This window comes from Amblyraja radiata, chromosome 9 (genome assembly GCF_010909765.2).
Source record: "Amblyraja radiata isolate CabotCenter1 chromosome 9, sAmbRad1.1.pri, whole genome shotgun sequence".
Taxonomy (NCBI): domain Eukaryota; kingdom Metazoa; phylum Chordata; class Chondrichthyes; order Rajiformes; family Rajidae; genus Amblyraja; species Amblyraja radiata.
The window spans coordinates 57990566-58010470 of record NC_045964.1 but is presented as its reverse complement, the minus strand read 5'-3'; the positions used below and the strand labels follow the sequence as shown (position 1 = coordinate 58010470).

At 49.4% G+C, this 19905-nt stretch overlaps 1 protein-coding gene across 1 annotated transcript in view; it reads right to left on the bottom strand.

The window, feature by feature from the left end:
- ttc7b (tetratricopeptide repeat domain 7B) overlaps nucleotides 1–19905 on the bottom strand; it is a 300474-nt gene that overhangs the window by 251227 nt on the left and 29342 nt on the right. The gene's annotated exons all lie outside the window — the stretch shown is intronic.

Sequence of the window (19905 nt, the reverse complement as noted above, 5' to 3'; positions counted from 1 at the left end):
ACAGCACCCCGTAGTCAGGATCGAACCCGGGTCACCGGCGCTGCAAGCGCTGTAAGGCAGCGACTCTCTACCGCTGCACCCAGTAAACCAGCATCTGCAGTGCCTTATTTCTTCATTTTCCCCGTTTTTTCAACCTTGCCTTAGAGCTAATACCCTATGATCCAGGCAGCAGTTTGGTAAACACGAGGTGCAGAGAAGGTTAAGGGGTGATTTAAGGTACTTGTGTTTTAGATTAACTAAGGAGAAACTATATCTAAAAGGATTAGTAACCAAGGAAATGGATTTACGTGACCGACAAACGAAGCAGAGGTGACAGTGAGAAATTTGTTTTTTTACATCGTGGTTTGTTGTGACCTGGCATCTGCTGACTGGAAGGACGAGTGAAAAAGATTCACAAGTAGTGTCATAGAAGGAACTGGGTAAATACTTTGAAGGGGAAAGAGAGAAAGTATATGAGCAGCACAATGGCTCAGCGGCAGAGTTGCTGCTTTACAGCGCTTGCAGCGCCGGAGAACCGGGTTCAATCCTGGCCACGAGTGATGTCTGTACGGAGTTTGTACGTTCTCCCCGTGACCTGCGTGGGTTTTCTCCGAGATCCTCGGTTTCCTTCCACACTCCAAAGACGTACAAGTTTGTAGGTTAATTGCCTTGGTATAGGTGTAAATTGGCCCCAGTGTGTGTATAAAAGATAGTGTAAAGGGGCTGTCTCACTGCGGCGACCTAATCCACGAGTTCTGATGAGTTTGCCCCAGACTCATACTCGCAGCATGGTCGACACGAGGTCCGAGGAGGTCTTTGTAACTCTCCTTCATGCTCGCGAGTAGTCCCCGCCTACTCGAAGCCTCACCTAGGTCGCGGCGTTTTTTTCAACGTTGAAAAAAACCTGCGAGTAAAAAAAGGTCGCCATGGAAATAATCAACACTTTTTTTACTCGTAGGTTTAGTCGAAGTAGATCGTAGTAGGTCGGCATGTTAGTCGTAGGTAGTCGAGGGTAGTCAAAGGTAGTCGAAGGTAGTTGTAGATAGTATTCAGCTTAGTTGTAGGGAGGTCGAAGGAGATCGAAGGAGGTCGTCTTCACTCTCCACTATTCGGTGTCCAATTTTCCCGAAGTTAGTCGAAGCTAGTCTTCTACATAGTTGAAGGAGGTCTTCAACATGACACTTTTTCAAACTCTCATAAACTCTTCTAAATTCGCCAATTAGGTCGCCACAGTGGGACAGCCCCTTTAATGTGCGCGGATCGCTGGTCGGTGCGGACGCGGTGGGCCCACAACGTTTGTGCCAAACACGGTGTTAAGTTAAACTAATCTCCTCGGCATCCACATAATCCATATCGCTGGAGAGAAGGAATGGGTGACGTTTCGTGTTGAGACCCTTCTTCAGACTCGAGCGGAAACGTCACCCATTCCTTCACTCCAGATATGTTGCTGCCTGTTCCGCTGAGCTACTCCAGCTTTTGGTGTCTATCTTCGGTTTAAATCAGCATCTGTAGTTCCCTCTTTCAAATGTATCCCACCTCTCCTTATAGTAAATGTCCTCTAACCCAGGCAGCTTCTGGTAATCCTCTTCTGCATTCCTTCCAAAGCCTTCACATTCTTTCTGTATGGGGGAGGGAGCAAAACTGTACACAGTACTGCAAATGCAGTCGAACCACAGTCCTATAAAGTCGCAACATATTTTCCTGACTCTTGTAAGCAATGCCCCGTTGCCTCAATGCTTTGTGGAAGAGAACTAATATGATGGGTGTGGTGGAGTACTAGCACGCTGGGCCACTTGGTCCCCTTGGCTGCCTTGTTCCACTCCCTTGGGCAAAATTTCAGTCATGGGCCATTTTCCAGTAGTTTCTTGCCCAAGAACTAGGGTGGCACAGTGGTGCAGCTGGTGGAGGTCATAAGGAACAGGAGTAGAAATAGGCCATTCGGCCCATCAAGTCTACTCCGCCATTCAATCATGGCTGACCAATCTGTCCCCTCTTAACCCCATTCTCATGCCTTCTCCCCATAACTCCTGACACCTGTACTATTCAAGAATCTACCTACCTTAAAAATATCCACTGAGGAGACTAAAGAAGGTCCATCTGTTTCCTCAGATTCTGGTGAACTTCTACCGCTGCACCATCGAGAACATCCTTACCAACTGTATCACAGTATGGTATGGCAACTGCTCTGTCTCCGACCGGAAAGCACTGCAGAGGGTGGTGAAAATTGCCCAACGCATCACCGGTTCCTCGCTCCCCTCCATTGAGTCTGTCCAAAGCAAGCGATGTCTGCGGAGGGCGCTCAGCATCGTCAAGGACTGCTCTCACCCCAACCACAGACTGTTTACCCTCCTACCATCCGGGAGGCGTTACAGGTCTCTCCGTTGCCGGACCAGCAGTTCCAGGAACAGCTTCTTCCCTGCGGCTGTTACATTACTTAACTCTGTACCTCGGTGATTGCCAGTCGCCCCCCTCCCCCCCCCCCCGGACACTCCTTCTCCCAGAAAAATTGCACTACTACAACTGTATGTACGTAAATATATTTATTGCTCATATTCTATGTCGCGCTTCTAGGGAGATGCTAACTGCATTTCGTTGTCTCTGTACTGTACACTGCACAATGACAATAAAGTTTGAATCTGAATCTGAATCTGACTTGGCCCCTTCAGCCTTCTGAGGCAAAGAATTCCACTGCTACTGCCTCGCAGCGCCAGAGACCGGGTTCGATCCTGACCTCAGGTCCTATCTGTGTGGAGTTTGCACATTTTCCGTGTCCTCGTGGGTTTCCTCCGGGTGCTCTGGTTTTCTCCCACATCCCAAAGACGTGCAGGTTTGCAGGTTAATTGACCCCCTGTATATAAACCCGTAGGGCGCAGGGAATGGGTGCAAAAGTGGGATAACACTTGTGTGAACGGGTGATCGATGGTCGGTGTGGACTCGGTGGGCCGAAGGGCCTGTGTCCATGCTGTGTCTCTAAAACCTGTGATATCTGCCCAGGTCTCGGGTGTGTACAATTGCTCCGCAGATTGCTTTGAATTTACTGTGAGCTACCCTAGCAGTTGACAACAGGTACAAAATGCTGGAGTAACTCAGCGGGTCAGACAGCATCTCTGGAGAACAGGAATAGGTGATGTTTCTAGTGGAGACCCCTCTTCAGACGTCTGAAAAAGGGTCTCCGCCCGAAACGTCACCTATTCCTTTTCTCCAGAGACGCTGTCTGACCCGCTGAGTTACTCCAGCATTTTGTGTCTATCTTCGGTTGAAACCACCATCTGTAGTTCCTTCCTACACTACCAGTTGATGAAGCCATTTGCAGTGACAACAGCTTTGAAAAACAAATACATTGTGAGACGCTTCTTCCAGCAACTTTGTCATGGGTTGCCATGGATACAGAGCTGTTAACTACCGTGAATTATTATATTATTTTTAACCACAGCTAAACGCCTAGTTGGCTTCTGGCACCAAGACTAGACTCAAAAATGCCCATTTCCGTTTATTTGTACATTTTGATTTTTTTTTAAACTGATTTATTTTGTTTCCATAGTAATCGGGGGGGAAAAAATCCCTTTTCACTGCACCAAGATTTTATTTTGTCAAAAATGATTCAGTAGCCACGCTTACACCTCGCAGAAGCATCTTTTACTTGCTATTTTGAGGAACTCTCACACCATGGTGCACCACAGCTCGCATTTGTGCAGTCTTTTTGTAACTTACCCAGTTAATGTTTTATGTGTCATTCCTAACTGTCACTGTATGTCATGTTGTCACTGGCGGGCGGAGCACCAAGGCAAATTCCTTGTATGTGAATACTTGGCCAATAAAAGGTCACGGTGGCGCAGCGGTAGAGTTGCTGCCTTACAGCAAAATTCAGTGCCGGAGACCCGGGTTCGATCCCAACTACGGGTGCTGTCTGTATGGAGTTTGTACGTTGTCCCCGTGACCTGCGTGGGTTTTCTCCGAGATCTACGGTTTCCTCCGACACTCCAAAACGTACAGGTTTGTATGTTAATTGGCTTCATAAAAGTGTAAAATTGTCCAAGTTGGCGATATGCAGAGTACTGCCCTGCCGACTACAAAATTCAGAAGGTTCAGGATATTCATTCATTCATTCTGGATTATGTGTCTGAATTAGAGGATATCCAACTATCAGGTGGACGCAAAATGCTGCCGCCTCACCCGCTGAGTTTCTCCAGCATTTTGTGTCTACCTTCGATTTTACCAGCATCTGCAGTTCTTTCTTAAACAGCTCTCAGGAGGTGTTGGACAAACATGGATTTGTTTTCTCTTGCGCGTCAGAGGTTGCGGTGAGACCTGGCAGAAGTATGTAAAATTATGAGAGGCGTACATAGGCTAGATATTTTCTATCTATTTTTCCCCAGGATGAAAATGTTAAACACCAGAGGACATAGTTTTAAAGTGAGAAGGGCAGAGTTTAAAGGAGACTAAAGTGGGACCCGTTGGGTCCTGTTCCCCCAACGTAATATTCCACCACTTACCCATAGCCTCCAACTGCGCAAGCGTGGCTGACAGGATCCTGTCGTGACGCCACTGATCCCCCCCTCTTCCCCTCACTCCCCCCACGCACTTTCCCCCCCAGCCCTTCCACGCCCCGCCCCCCCCTCGCCCTTCCTCCTCCCCTTTCTTCCCCCCTCATAGATATTTTCTATCTATTTTTCCCAGGATGGAAATGTCAAAGAGCAGAGGACAGAGCTTTCAAGTGCGACGCGCAGCGTTTAAAGGCGATGTGCGGGGCAGGTTGCTTTACAGAGAGTGGGTGCCTGGAAGGAGACACAATAGTGCCGTTTCAGAGGCTTTTAGATAGACACATGGAGGAAATGGAAGAGTATGTGCAGGTAGACGGGATTAGTTTATCTTCGCATCAGGATCAGCACAGGCATTGTGGGCCGAAAGGCTTGTTCATGTGCTGTACTGTTCTTATGTTCTGTAACAAACTTCCCAGGCTCTTCACAGAGCAGGACCGGACAGCTAGATAGGGCTCTTAAAGATAGCGGAGTCAGGGATTATGGGGAGAAGGCAGGAACGGGGTACTGATTGGGGATGATCAGCCACGATCACATTGAATGGCGGTGCTGGGTCAAAGGGCCGAATGGCCTACTCCTGCACCTATTGTCTATTGTCAAATAGCAGGGGGGAAGTTCAGGGAGCTGGAATGAAGTCCATGTGGAAAGGCAGATAGGTGGGGACCTTTGTTTGAGAAGACAGAAACAGCAAAGGTTAAGGAAAGGGGAGGAAAGTTTGGGACCAGAGCTGCAGAATTTAGTTTAGTTGAGAGATACAGCACGGAAACAGGCCTTCGGCCCACCGAGCCCGTGCCGACCAGCGATCCCCGCACACTAACACTATCCCACACACACACACACACACACTAGGGACAATTTACAATTACACCAAGCCAATTAACCTACATACCTGTACGTCTTTGGAGTGTGGGAGGAAACTGGAGCAGCCGGAGAAAATCCATGCAGGTCACGGGGAGAATGTACAAACTCAGTACAGTCAGCACCCGTAGTCAGGATTGAGCCCGGCTCTCTGGCACTGCGAGGCAGCAACTCTACCGCGGCGCCACCGTGCTTTCCCAAATGGATTGGTCAGAGGGTCAGCAAAAGGAGCAGTAAAGGGCCTGTCCCACTTGCATGCGATTGCATGCGTTTGGCGCGACCAAACGGATGTGGAGTTCACGCGAAGTTCGCGCGGGACGTCATTTGCGTCATACTTACCAATCAGCTGGGCAGGAGGCGGGCCGACTGAATTTGGGCGTCGAACGGCGTCGGGCGGTAACGTCATCACACAACGCCACGCCGGGCGGAGACGTCATTGCGCAACGCCACGTGTTAGGCAAACGCCGTCAAGACGCTGCGTACGCCGTCAAGACGCTGCGTACGCCGGCAATGCGCCTGCGGGCCGACAGGCCGTTGGCGAGCAAAATTTTCAGACAGTGCAGGATTTTCGGAGCCCCGCGCGATGTCGGGTCCAGGCCCGCACAACTCCATACGCCTCCACGCTTCTAAATGGGACCGTCCCCGCGCGGCCATACGGTGCCCGCACGCCTCAAGCGACCACGTTTGGTCGCGCCAAATGCATGCAATCGCATGCACGTGGGACAGGCCCTTAACTCTGACACAGGACTGGAGGTGTTTTCAGCTGAGGGGGTGCAGGCTTTTATTTATAAACACTGCTATAGCTTCCTCTGACAGCTCGTTCTAGATACGGATTACCCACTGAGTTAATATTTGGCCCTTGAGGTTCCTCCTAAATCTCTCTCACCTTAAGCCCGCGTCTTCTAGTTTGAGAAGCCCTAGCGAGAGACAGCAGACGCTGGAAGGGACAGATGACATTTTGGATCGGGACAGAACTCCTGTCTGAAGAAGGCTCCCGACCTGTTATCTCCCGACTTATCATCTGTTCATTGCCTTCCACAGAGGCTGCCTGACCCACCGAGTTACTCCAACAATTTTTTTTTTTGCTCAAGATATCAATAACAACGGATAGAACGACAGGGAAGATACAAGGTGGAGAATACAGGTAGACAAAGTCCAACGTCCACACACATGGACGGGGAGGTAAATCCGACAGCAACGTAGCTTGTGGCAGTGGTGTTCAAAAGACTGATGACAGAGAGGAGGAAGACCGGTGGTGCGCACTTCCCAGCTTCTGCCTTGAAGAAGGAATGACCGGGGTGAGACAAGTGTGTGATTATGTCGGGTGCTTTCACGAGGCAGCATGAAGTGTAGATGGAGTCAATGGTGGGGAGTCTGGTCTGTGTGACGAACTGGGCTACATCCACAAAGGGCCAAATGGCCTACTCCCGCACCTATTGTCTATTGTCACCTTGTCGTGGTGGAGAAGCTTGTGTGGTCCTGAGATCCTAAGAGCGATGCCGTCTGGAGCGATGCTCCTGGTAGGGCCACCCATGGCGGTAAGGTCGAGGGGGAGGTCTTTGACAAAGAGCAATCCAACTAAGACCTCAACGGTGGAACAGGCGGAGGAGGACGATGGCTGACCTAAGAGGAGCGTCACAACGCTGGGAAGGTGGATGAAGGCTGCAGCAGAAAAGGGTCTCCGGTCGTCTTGGACTCCATGTCACTGGATCCTGACCCAGATCTGTCAAGGACCGTGGGGTGGGTGTCTGTGCACCAGTCTCCCCACGTTAAACAAAGTCACGCACAGGCGTCCTCCATGAGAGGACAGTCATACTCGTTTCGAGTGACCGCCGATGATGATGCTGATTGAAGCCTTAAGACAGGCCCTTTGCCGTTGGAGCGTTGCTGAGGGGCGAGGAACCACTGGGCAGGAGGTAATGATAAATTCATAGAGTCATTATCATCATCAGACAGCACGGAAACAAGCCCTTTGTTTAAACTCGTCCATGGGCCAAACACATTTATCTGAGTTTGGCCCATTTCCTTCTAAACCTTTCATAAGGTTATAAGTGATAAGAGCAGAATTAGGCCATTCAGCCCATCAAGTCTACTCCGCCATTCGATCATGGTTGATCTATCTCTCCCTCCTAACCCCATTCTCTTGCCTTCTCCCCATAACCCCTGACACCCGTAATAATCAAGAAAATAAGCGGGGTTTCTGGGTCGAGACCCTTCTTTAGTTTAGTTTAGTTTAGAGATACAGCATGGAAACGGGCCCGTCGGCCCAACGTGTCCGCGATCCCCGCACACTAACACTCTCCTACACACACTAGGGACAATTTACATTTATACCAAGCCAATTAACCTACAAACCTGTACGTCTTTGGAATGTGGGGGGAAACCGGAGCATCCCGAGAAAACACACGCAGGTCACGGGGAGAATGTACAAACTCCGTATAGCGCCCGTAGTCAGGATCGAACCCGGGTCTCTGGCGCTGTACGGCATCAACTCTACCGCTGCCAACCGTTTCCTCGCCATGCACCTGCCAAGAATCTCCAGGTGCTCCAGTTAATGTACCTGCCTCGACTACCTCCTCTGGCAGCTCACTCCATATACCCACCTCCCTCTGTGTGAACTTACTGAATCGTGAAAGGCCTGGATAGAGTAGATGTGGAGAGGATGTTTCCAATCGTGGGAGAGTCCAGGACCAGAGCTCACAGCCTCAGAATAGAAGGACGTTCCTTTAGGAAGGGGATGATGAGGAATTTCTTTCGTCAGAGGGTGGTGAATCTGTGGATTTCATTGCTGCAGAAGGCTGTGGAGGCCAAGTCAGTGGATATTTTTACGGCAAAGATAGATAGTTTCTTAATTAGTACGTGTGTCAGGAGTACTTAATTAGTACGTATATCCTGCAAGGGGAGAGGAAGATTTGTAACACGTTGGAGGGCTGTAAAATGTTTTTATAGGAAATGGCGAATGATGAAGGCACTTAATCAGTGAACGACCGACAGCATTTACTACTGAACAGCTAAATCAAGTTTGGGGGGAAAAGGCTCGCATCCAAACAAACAAGGTACAGTGTCTCTCCAACAGCATCACAGGTCTGTAACTGGGGAATTCTCCCCCAGAAAAGCATAACTTGTTCAAACAGAGGGACTGCAAAGGATTCACAGATGTGATGAGTTCAATGTGATTTTTTTGGACTTCATAGATACAGCATGGAAACAGGCCCTTCAATCACAGAGTCCGTGCCGACCAGCGATCACCAAGTGCACTGGCACTACCCTGCACGCTATGAACAATTGACATTTTTTACGTAGAGAACATAGACATAGACAATAGGTGCAGGAGGAGGCCAATCGGCCCTTCGAGCCAGCACCGCCATTCATTGCGATCATGGCTGATCATCCCCAATCAATAACCCGTGCCTGCTTTCTCCCCATATCCCTTGATTCCACCAGCCCCTAGAGCTCTATCTAACTCTCTCTTAAATCCATCCAGTGATTTGGCCTCCACTGCCCTCTGTGGCAGGGAATTCCACAAATTCACAACTCTCTGGGTGAAAAAGTTTTTTCTCACCTCAGCCTTAAATGGCCTCCCCTTTATTCTAAGACTGTGGCCCCTGGTTCTGGACTCGCCCAACATTGGGAACATTTGTCCTGCATCTAGCTTGTCCAGTCCTTTTATAATTTTATATGTCTCAATAAGATCCCCCTCATCCTTTTAAACTCCAGCGAAGACAAACCTAGTCTTTTCAATCTCCTCATATAACAGTCCCGCCATCCCAGGGATCAATCTTGTGAACCTGTGCTGCACTGCCTCAATCACAAGGATGTCCTTCGTCAAATTAGGAGACCAAAACTGTACACAATACTCCAGATTTGGTCTTACCAGAGCCCTATACAACTGCAGAAGAACCTCTCTACTCCTATACTGAAATCCTCTTGTTATGAAGGCCAACATTCCATTAGCTTTCTTCACTGCCTGCTGTACCTGCACACCAACTACTTTTCATTACCAAAGCCAATGAACCTGCAACCTACAAACCTGTACGTCTTTGGAGCGTGGGAGGAAACCTGAACACGTGCCAGAAACTCGGGTTCAATTCTGACCTCGGGTGATGTCCCGTTTCCTCCCACATCCCTAAGACATGCGGGTTTGCAGGTTAATTAGCCTCTGTATATTGTCCCTGGAAATGGTATAACATAGAACTAGGGTTTCTCCCACCCTCCCCTCCCCAGCTATCCCACAGCACACTGTCTCCACCTCTTCCTTTCTTCTTTCCACCCCCCCCCCCCACATCAGTCTGAAGAAGGGTCTCGACCCGAAACATCACCTATTCCTTTGCTCCAGTGATGCTGCCTCACCCGCTGAGTTTCTCCAGCACTTTTATCTACCTTCAATTTTTCCAGCATCTGCAGTTCCTTCTTAAACAATAGTCGGCATGAAGTCGGTGGGCTGAAGGGCCTGTTTCCGTGCTACATTTCTAAACTACAGCACGCTGGTTTTCTGAAATCAATCCGCCATTGTCCACTCGCCTCTGATTATTGCTGCCACAATTTCATCTTCACTGCCATCTGTAGTTACTGGATTTACCAGGACTTCTTCTCTTTGATTTAGGATGCATCTCGTCTGGGTCAGAGAGTCGGACAGAGACGCAGCATGGGAACATTGCTCAATCAAGTCCACAGTTACACTAATCCTACATGCATGCCACATTTTATTTCCCCACATTCCCAATAACTTCCCCAGACTCTCCCACTCACACTTTATCCACACGGGAGGCATTGTACAGCAGTCCAATTAACCCACTCGGCTTTTGGACATGGAGGAAACCGGAGCACCCGGAAGAAACCCACAAAGTCGCAGGCAGAACGTGCAAACTCCGCACAGACAGCACCCGAGGTCAGGATCGAAGCCGGGTCTCTGGCAATGTGAGGCAGCAGCTCTACCAGTTCTCATCAACAAGTAGGTTAGAATAAGGCAAGGCTGAGGGTGGTGCAAGCGATGGAGCTGCTGCCTTACAGTGCCAGACACCCGAGTTCCATCCTGACCTCGGTTGCTGTCTGTACGGAGTTCTCCCTGCAGGTTCTCCCTGTGACCGCGTGGGTTTTCTCTGGGAGCACCGGTTTCCTCCCATGTCCCAAATGTTCCCGATGTTGAGGGAGTCCAGAACCAGTTTGAATCAAGGGGAAAACTCGAGAGAGTTTGTGAGTAACTCGGGAAAGTGGGACAGGGCCTTCACTGTCTCTGTCTACATTCTATCTCTGTCCCCCCCCACCTCCTCCCCTGACATCAGTGTGAAGAAGGGTCTCGACCTGAAACATCGCCCATTCCTTCTCTCCAGAGATGCTGCCTCACCCACTGAGCTACTCCAGCTTTTTGTGTCTACCTTCCATTTAAACCAGCATCTGTGGTTCGTTCTTACACAATCTCCATTATTTGATGGGAAGATTTGTACCGCGACCCCATTTGTCTGCCTTTGATCCAATTCCTTTGAAGACGTTACCCGAATTGATTAATCAAACTTGAAAGTTTGTATGTTCCACATGGTTAAAGAATGAAATACAGCGTTGATTGTGTGCAGAAAGGAGCAAGGTGGAGGAGGAACATCCGTGAAACAAGAGCTATGGTGCTAGTACATAGTCAATGAAAATGCTGTTGGGATAAAAACAATACCGTGTTTATTTTTAGTTAGGTGAACTAAATTCAAATTAATGGGCTGATGAGATTTTAGCTTTTTTCGTCTTAAAGGTGGTTGCTGTAAACTATAATTTACTGGATACATTTAACTTCAGAAATTATCTGCACAGTCGGGTTTTTCTCTCCCTGAAAGACAAGACCACTAACCCATGAATCAATGTGGTGATTTGTACCAAAGATAGACACAAAATGCTGGAGTAACTCAGTGGCTCAGGCAGCATCTCCGGAGAAAAAGAATAGGTGACGTTTCGGGTCGGAACGCAGACTGAAGAAGGGTTTCGATCCAAAACGTCACCTGTTCTTTTTCTCCAGAGAAGCTGCCTGACCCGTTGAGTTACTCCAGTATTTTGTGTCGATCTACTGCATGGGATATTTCGAGAGTGGAAGGTGTCTCATTCAATAGACGGTGCTCCCTAATTCTGCACCAGTGGACCACCTTGGTCGGCGTGTGCAAGTTCATAAGTTATAGGAGTAGAATTAGGCCATTCAGCCCATCAAGTCTACTCCGCCATTCAATCATGGCTGATCTCTACCTCCTAATCCCATCTTCCCATAACCCTTGACACCCGTTCTGATCACGAATTTGTCTATCTCTGTCTTAAAAATATCCACTGACTTGGCCTCCACAGCCCTCTGTGGCAATGAGTTCCACAGATTAACTATGCCCTGACTAAAGAATTTTAGGCCCCCCTTCAGTCATGGCTGACCATGGGTGTCTCCAGGGTTGGAGGACGCCTGTGCGTGACTTTGTTTAACGTGGGGAGACTGGTGCACAGACACCCACCCCACAGTCCTTGACAGATCTGGGTCAGGATCCAATGACATGGAGTCCATGACGACCGGAGACCCTTTTCTGCTGCAGCCTTCATCCGCCTTCCCAGCGTTGTGACGCTCCACTTAGGTCAGCCATCGTCCTCCTCCGCCTGTTCCACCGTTGAGGTCTTGGTTGGATTGCTCTTTGTCAAAGACCTCCCCCTCGACCTTACCGCCATGGGTGGCCCTACCAGGAGCATCGCTCCAGACGGCATCGCTCTCTGGATCTCAGGACCACACAAGCTTCTCCACCACGACAAGGTGACAATCCACGGAGATGTTATAGGAGACAACGGGGGGGGGGGGGGGGGGTGGAGCATGTGAAGAATTACCCTCTGACTAAAGGGCCTGTCCCACTGTGGCGACCTAATTTGCGAGTTTAGAAGAGTTTGCGCTCGACTCAAACTCGCAGCATGGTCGACACGTGGTCCTAGGAGGTCTTATGAGGTCACTGTAACTCTCACTCGAGGGAAGTCCCCGAATACTCGCGGCGTCAGTTTGGTCGAGGAAACCTTTTCAGCATGCTGAAAATTTTTCCACGAGTAAATATTGGTCAGCATGGTTCTTTTGAACACGTAGTGCAGTGGAGTGGAGTGCCGCTAGGCAGTCGAGGTAGCCATAGGCTAGCTCGCTTTTCCAGTGTGAGTGTGTGTGTGTGTGTGTGTGTGTGTGTGTGTGTGTGTGTGTGTGTGTGTGTGTGTGTGTGTGTGTGTGTGTCGTCGATCCGGCTCGAGGTTTTTCAGGCAAGAGCCCTCGAGCTTCAAGGTCGAAGACAGTCGCTGAAAAGTCGCGTTAGTGGGACAGGCCCTTAAAGAGATAGGCTGAGGAGCCTCTTTCCCTGCTGTATGACCCCATGACTCTATCCCTCACACAACTCTCGGCCTGGTAAACCTGGAAACGTTACATTTTGTCTCCACTTGAAATCATTGTGGGCAGATCCACGCCCCCCCTTGTCTCACCTCACAGTTTCTCAAGCTGAAAACAACCTGATTATTTCTGCCCAGTTTTTTTTTGTCTATTAACAGATCTTCATTCCCATGTGCTCTAATTCTGTTTTAAAACCTTTTGTCTGGCACCTTATACTAATTTATTGCGAATACTCATTTCTTTCTATTCATTCACGCTGCCTATTTTTCATTATTCCTGAGAAGTTTTTTTATATCCTCTGTGGAGACAAGGCAGCACAGTGGCACAGCGGTAGAGTTGCTGCCTCACCGCGCCAGAGACCCGGGTTCAATCTTGACTACGGGTGCTGCCTGTACGGAGTTTGCAGGTTCTCCCTGTGACTGCTTGGTTTTTCTCCGGGTGCTCCGGTTTCCTTCCACACTCCAAAGAAGTGCATGGTTCTGTGGTAAAATTGTAAATTGTCCCTAATGTGTTGGATAGTGCTGGTGCTGGGGGGGGTGATCACTGGTCGGTACGGATTCAATGGGCCGAAGGGCCTGTTTTCGCGCTGCATCTCTAAAATCAAAAGCGACACACTGAATGTGCGGAGTAAATCTTCCTTCCATTTTGTTATTCCACAGAATATCTTAGTCAGTAATGCACTCTCATTAACTTCTGCTTATCTTTCCCTTTTGACATCTCAATAGAAGCTTTTACATCCTTTTGTTAATGTTTCTCCCTCGGTTGTTCTTGTATTGCGCTGTCCCTTTCCTTATCTATGTCATGGTGCTTCTTTGTTGATTTGTGAAATGTTCCCAATCCACAGGCTTACTGCTCTTTTTGACAACATCTCCCTTTCATGTCAGTCGGCCTTTCATTTGCCTCGTTAGTCAAGGTTAGATAACTTTCCTTACATTTGGTACAAACTGGGGTTGGCCATTGTTGGTGTACTGTCTGCCCCCACCCCCCCCCCCCTCCCCATGTGGTTCCATCTAACCTTAACCCTCCTACCTGACGGTTGCTGTCATCACATTCTGTATCAGATGGCAGAGGCGGCACAGAGGCACAGCTGGTAGTTGCCGTGGCCTCACAGCGCCAGAGACCCGGGTTCGTTCCTGCCCTCGGGTGCTGTCTATGTGTGGAGTTTGCACGTTCTCCCTGTGACCGCATGGGTTTCCTCCCACATCCCATGGATGTGCGGGTTTGAGGGCAAATCGGCCCTCTGTAAATTGCCCCTCAGTGTGCAGGGAGTGGGTGAGAAAGTGGACATGGAACGAGTGTGAACGGGTAACTGAGGGCGTGGACTCAATGGGCAGGAGAGCCTGTTTCCAGGCTGTATCTCTAAATTAAACTAAACTAATTAATCCAAGGACTATCCCCCGACATGTCCATCTACGCGGCATCCACCTTACTGCAATAACTGAAAGACCAAATAACACATCATTGTCTATTCAATGATCCTAAACCAGTCAGATTTGTTCTAATGTTTAAGAAGGAACTGCAGATGCTGGAAAATTGAAGGTAGACAAAAGTGCTGGAGAAACTTAGCGGGTGCAGCAGCATCTATGGAGCGAAGGAAATAGGCATCGTTTCAGGCCAAAACCCTTCTTCAGACTGATGTAGGGTGGGGGGGGGGGGGGGGGGAGAAGAAACGAGAAAGGACGAGGTGGAGCCCGAGGGCTGAGGGAGAGCTGAGAAGGGGAGGAGCCAGCAAGGGCTACCGGAAATTGGAGAAGTCAATGTTTATGCCGCTAGGGTGCAAACTGCCCAGGCTGAATATGAGGTGCTGCTCCTCCAATTTCCGGTGGTGCTCACTCTGGCCATGAAGGAGGCCCAGGACAGAAAGGTCGGATTCGGGATGGGAGGGGGAGTTGAAGTGCTGAGCCACGGGGAGATCAGGTTGGTTAATGAGGACCGAGCGGAGGTGTTCGGCGAAACGATTGCCAAGCCTACGCTTGGTCTCACCGATGTAGATCAGCTGACATCTAGAGCAGCGGATGCAATAGATGAGGTTGGAGGAGATGCAGGTGAACCTCTGTCACACCTGGAACGACTGCTTGGGTCCTTGAATGGAGTGGAGGGGGGAGGTAAAGCGACAAGTGTAGCATCTCTTGCAGTTGCAAGGGAACGTGCCCGGGGAGGGGGTGGTGCAGGAGGGAAGGGGTGAATTGACCAGGGAGTTACGGAGGGAGCGGTCTTTGCGGAAGGCAGACTGTGGGGGAGATGGGAAGATGTGGCGAGTGGTGGGGTCACGTTGGAGGTGGCAAAAATGACGGAGGACTATTTGTTGTATGTGACGGCTAGTGGGGTGAAAGGTGAGGACTAGGGGGATGTCCTAATCATCTCCCAAAAATGTTTCACAAAATATTCACAGGAAACATTGAATGGTCCCTGATTTTCCTCTTGTATTTACTCAGGGTAAGGGAATCAAGAACCACAGGAACATAGGTTTATGGTGAGAGGGGAAAGATTTAATCGGAACCCGAGTCATACAGCGTGGAAGCAGGCCCTTCAGCCCAATTTACCCACAACGACCAACAATTCTTTCACACAGAGTTGAACGAGCTACCTGAGGAGGTAGTTGAGGTGGGTATTATAACAGCATTTAAAAGCTACTTGGAAAGGTTCATGGATAGGAAAGGTTTAGAGGGATGTGGACGTATCACTGATGGGGACGAGTCAAAGTATAGAAGAGAGATGGACCGACTGACCAAATGGTGCCAGCACAATAACCTGGCTCTCAACACCAGCAAAACCAAGGAACTGATCGTGGGCTTTGGAAGAGGTAGGATGGGGACCCAGAGTTCCATTTATATCAACAGGTCGATGATGGAAAGGGTCAAGAGCTTCAAATTCCTGGGCATGCACATCTCTGAAAATCTCTCCTGGTCCCAGAACACTGATGCAATTATAAAGAAAGCACATCAGCGCCTCTACTTCCTGAGAAGATTACGGAGAGTCGGTTTGTCAAGGAGGACTCTCTAACATCTACAGGTACACAGTAGAGAGCATGCTGACCGGTTGCATCGTGGCTTGGTTCAGCAACCTGAGCGCCCAGGAGCGGAAAAGACTACAAAAAGTAGTAAACACTGCCCAGCCCATCATCGGCTCTGACCTCCCTACCATCGAGGGGATCTATCGCAGTCACTGCCTCAAAAAGGCTGGCAGCATCATCAAGGACCCACACCATCCTGGCCACACACTCATCTCACCGCTACCTTCAGGTAGAAGGTACAGGAGCCTGAAGACTGCAACATCCAGGTTCAGAAACAACTTCTTCCCCACAGCCATCAGGTATTAAACTCAACTCAAACAAAACTCTGAACATTAATAGCCCATAATCTGTTTATTTGCACTTTATCTGTTTTATTTATTCATGTGTGTATATATTTATACAATGGTATATGGACACACTGATCTGTTCCTTGCCTTCTATAATTCTGTTGTGCTGAAGCAAAGCAAGAATTTCATTGTCCTATCTGGGACACATGACAATAAACTCTCTTGAATCTTGAATCTTGACCATATGCGTGCAAATGGAACCAACTTAGATAGGGTATCTCGGTTGGCACGGAGGTGTAGGGCCGAAGGGCCTGTTTCCCTGCTTTATGACTGTATGATTTTGGGAAATTGATCTGTAACTCCTGGATACTGCGGAAGGACAGGCAACATTATAATGATGTCCTTTGAGCAATAAAACCGGAATGTAATTTCCAATTTTACACGTTGGTTTCTGAGACATGGTTAAATCCTTCTGAGGCTACATCTTCCCAGCACAATTTTCAACGTACGGGGAAAGGATTACGCTTCAGACGGATAAGCTTTCTTATTTCAAATGAAAGATTGGGCCTTTCAACATTAGAAAGGGCCCCCGATGTGACCAGCTCCAAGTATTAATGTTAACGGCAGCACAGAGGCACTGCTGCTGCAATTATCTGTCATACAGACAGTTTAAAAAGGATTTTATGTCAAAAGCCCATCAGATAGGTGGTTACATCAGGTCCCATGGTGACACGGTTCCCGTAACCACGGAAACCCGAACAACGACGGAAGAGAATTTTAATGGGCGGCTGATGAGTAAAAGTTAACCTTTTGCAATTTTACCAAACCTGCGTTCAGGAGAAGCATTTACATCCAGGGAACGAAACATAAAATGTAGCCCAGAAAGGGACGATTTCACCATCGGAGCTGGCCAGCCCTTCATCTAAAAGATCGTATGTCATCAGCTCTTCTCCTATCAACCTAATATTCTTTTGTCCAAGTAGTTATTCCCTACGGACAATTTTCTATGGTATAGAGAGAAGCGATGAGGAAGAATTATTTTCAGTCGGAAGGTTTAATTTAGTTTTGAGATACAGAGTGGAAACAGGCCCTTTGGCCTGCCGAGTCCATGTGGGTCATTGATTCACACGTTCCATGGTGTCCCATTTTCTCATTCATCGCGCTAGGAGCAATTTACCCAAAGCCAATTACCCTACAAACCCACACGTCTTTGGAATATGGGTCACAGGGAGAACGTGCAAACTCCACACAGACAGCACCCGAGGTCAGGATCAAACCCAGGTCTCTGGTTTGTGAGGGAGACAGCCCTACCACTGCACCGCTGACTGGTTAGCTCGCCACAAATCCTATTCATTGTACGTCGGCACACGTTACAATAAACTAAACTAAAGCACTGTGTCGCCCTGAGATGGTCTAGGTCAGGATAGAACCATCTTAAAGGTAGACACAAGGAACAGCGGAGTCATAGAGAGTAATCGAGCTATACAGCATGGAAACAGGCCGACCAAGATGCCCCATCTACACGAGTCTCGCATTTGACCAATATCTTTCTGAACCCTTCCTGCCCATGTACCTGCCCAAGTGCCTTTTAAATTCGGGCACATGCTGGGATCTTGAGCAACTGGCGACATAACCAACCTCACAAAGCACTTCATCACAGCAGACGTGAGTGTCACCAGTAGGTAATCATTGAGACATGTCACCTTCACGGGGACTAGTATTAGGGATATTCTTTTAAAGCAGGTCTGGACGTCAGACCATAGCAGCAAGAGTCATAGTCATAAGAGTCACACAGCACGTAAACAGGCCCTTCGGCCCAACATGTCCATGCCGACAAAGATGCCCCATCCACCCTTGTCCCACTTGTCTGCATTTGGCCCATCTATATTATTATTATTATTATTATTATTATATTACTAAAACTCTCTTCTTGTTTGTTTCTGTGACTCTGATCCTGAAATTTAGCCATAACAGTACACGGTAGCGCTACAATTTTTTGACCACATTGCTCACAATTGTCATGTGGTGTGGTGTATCAAGTTTTGTTCAGATTGAAGGTATATTTTACAAGTTATTCACATTTTAAACTATACAAAATTCAGTTTGAGAAAAATCACTTGCACTGGCAGTTAGCAGGGTATGACATCACAATGTGATCTAATTTACATAAACTGACCGTCAGCAGTGTTCCCCCCCTCCCCCCCACAATGACATCACAATGAGATCTCATTTACATTTTTTTTTTAAAGCAGCTTCCACCTCACAATGACGTCAAGGGGGGTAGGGAGGGGAAAGGGGTTATGGAGGGACGGAGGGAGTGACTGAGGGTAGGTGAAAGGAGAGGGAGGGAGAGGTGAGGGAAGGTGTGGGGAGGGGAGGAGGAGAGGAGAAACAAGAGGGAGGGTGAAGAGGAGAGGGAGGGAGTGCTGGGGGATGAGGGAAAATGAGCCGCGCCTGCGCAGTTGGGGGCTATGGGTGAGTGGTGGAATATTGCGTTGGGGGAACGGGTTGCGTTGGGGGAACAGGTGAGCGGTGGAATATTGCGTTGGGGGAACAGGTGAGTGGTGGAATATTGCGTTGGGGGAACGGGTTGCGTTGGGGGAGGGGGCCCAACGGGTCCCACTTGGTCTAGTATCCCTCTAAATCTTTCCTATCCATGTACCTGCCCGAATGTCATAAATGTTGTTATAATATCTGCCCCAACTATCGCTTCTGCTAGCTCATTACATATACCCACCTCCCTCTGTGTGAAATTGTTGCCCCTCAGGTTCCTATTAAATCATTCCCCCATTGTGTCGCCCTATAGTCATAGAGTCAGACAGCATGGAACCAGGCCCCTCGGCCCAACCTGCCCACGCCGCCCAAGCAGAAGATGTCCGCAAAAACTCCAGCAAGTTGGTCAGTGCAGGTCCTGAATGGTAACCTCCTTAATTTAAGGCTCTGATTCGTGGTTCAGGAATCCTGCGAAGGGAAACATGAGTTCTCGACATCCATCTCATCAATCTCTCTAAAAAAAACGGTATATTTTAGTGAGACTACCTATCATTCTTCAAAGCTCTTGAGTTGTTGAGTCCTTCTAAATTTCCCATTGAAAGCAGCCAACATAAGCAAGGACCACTCACACCGCGGTCAATCCCTCTTCTCCTCTCTCCTGTCGGACAGGAGATACAGAAACATAAAAGCACATGGTTCCGGATTCACGCATTAATGTTAACAGACTACTGATTGGACCTCTCACAAGCTGAACTTGACTTCTCGATCTTCCAATCTACTTTGGCTTCCCGACGGGCCCCACGGCTGTGGACTGGGAATGCGGCCGGTGGCCTTTATCGACGTGCTGGGGTCTCCATGCCTCCCGGATCGACGTGTAGAAGCCCGGGTCGGGGCCTTGCCGCGTGAAAGCCCGGGTCAGGGCCTGGCCGCGTGGAAGCCCGGGTCAGGGCCTGGCCGCGTGGAAATCCGGGTCGGGGTCTGGCCGCGTTTAAGCCCGGGTCAGGGCCTCGCCGCGTGGAAGCCTGGGTCAGGGCCTGGCCGCGTGGAAGCCCGGGTCAGGGCCTGGCCGCGTGGAAATCCGGGTCGGGGTCTGGCCGCGTTTAAGCCCGGGTCAGGGCCTCGCCGCGTGGAAGTCCGGGTCGGGGTCTGGCCGCGTTTAAGCCCGGGTCAGGCGAAGCAGCCGACGGAGCCCGGGTCGGCACCACGGAGGCGTGAAGTGAGGCGTTGACAGTGGTGAAGCTTTGTGACGACAGGGCCTCGGCGGTGGTGAAGCCTCACGGTGGCGGCGATGCCTCTCGGGTAGGCCCGCGGTCAACGAGTGTGGAGACCACCGTGAGGGGAAGAACAATGGAGGAGCCGGCGTGGGGGAAC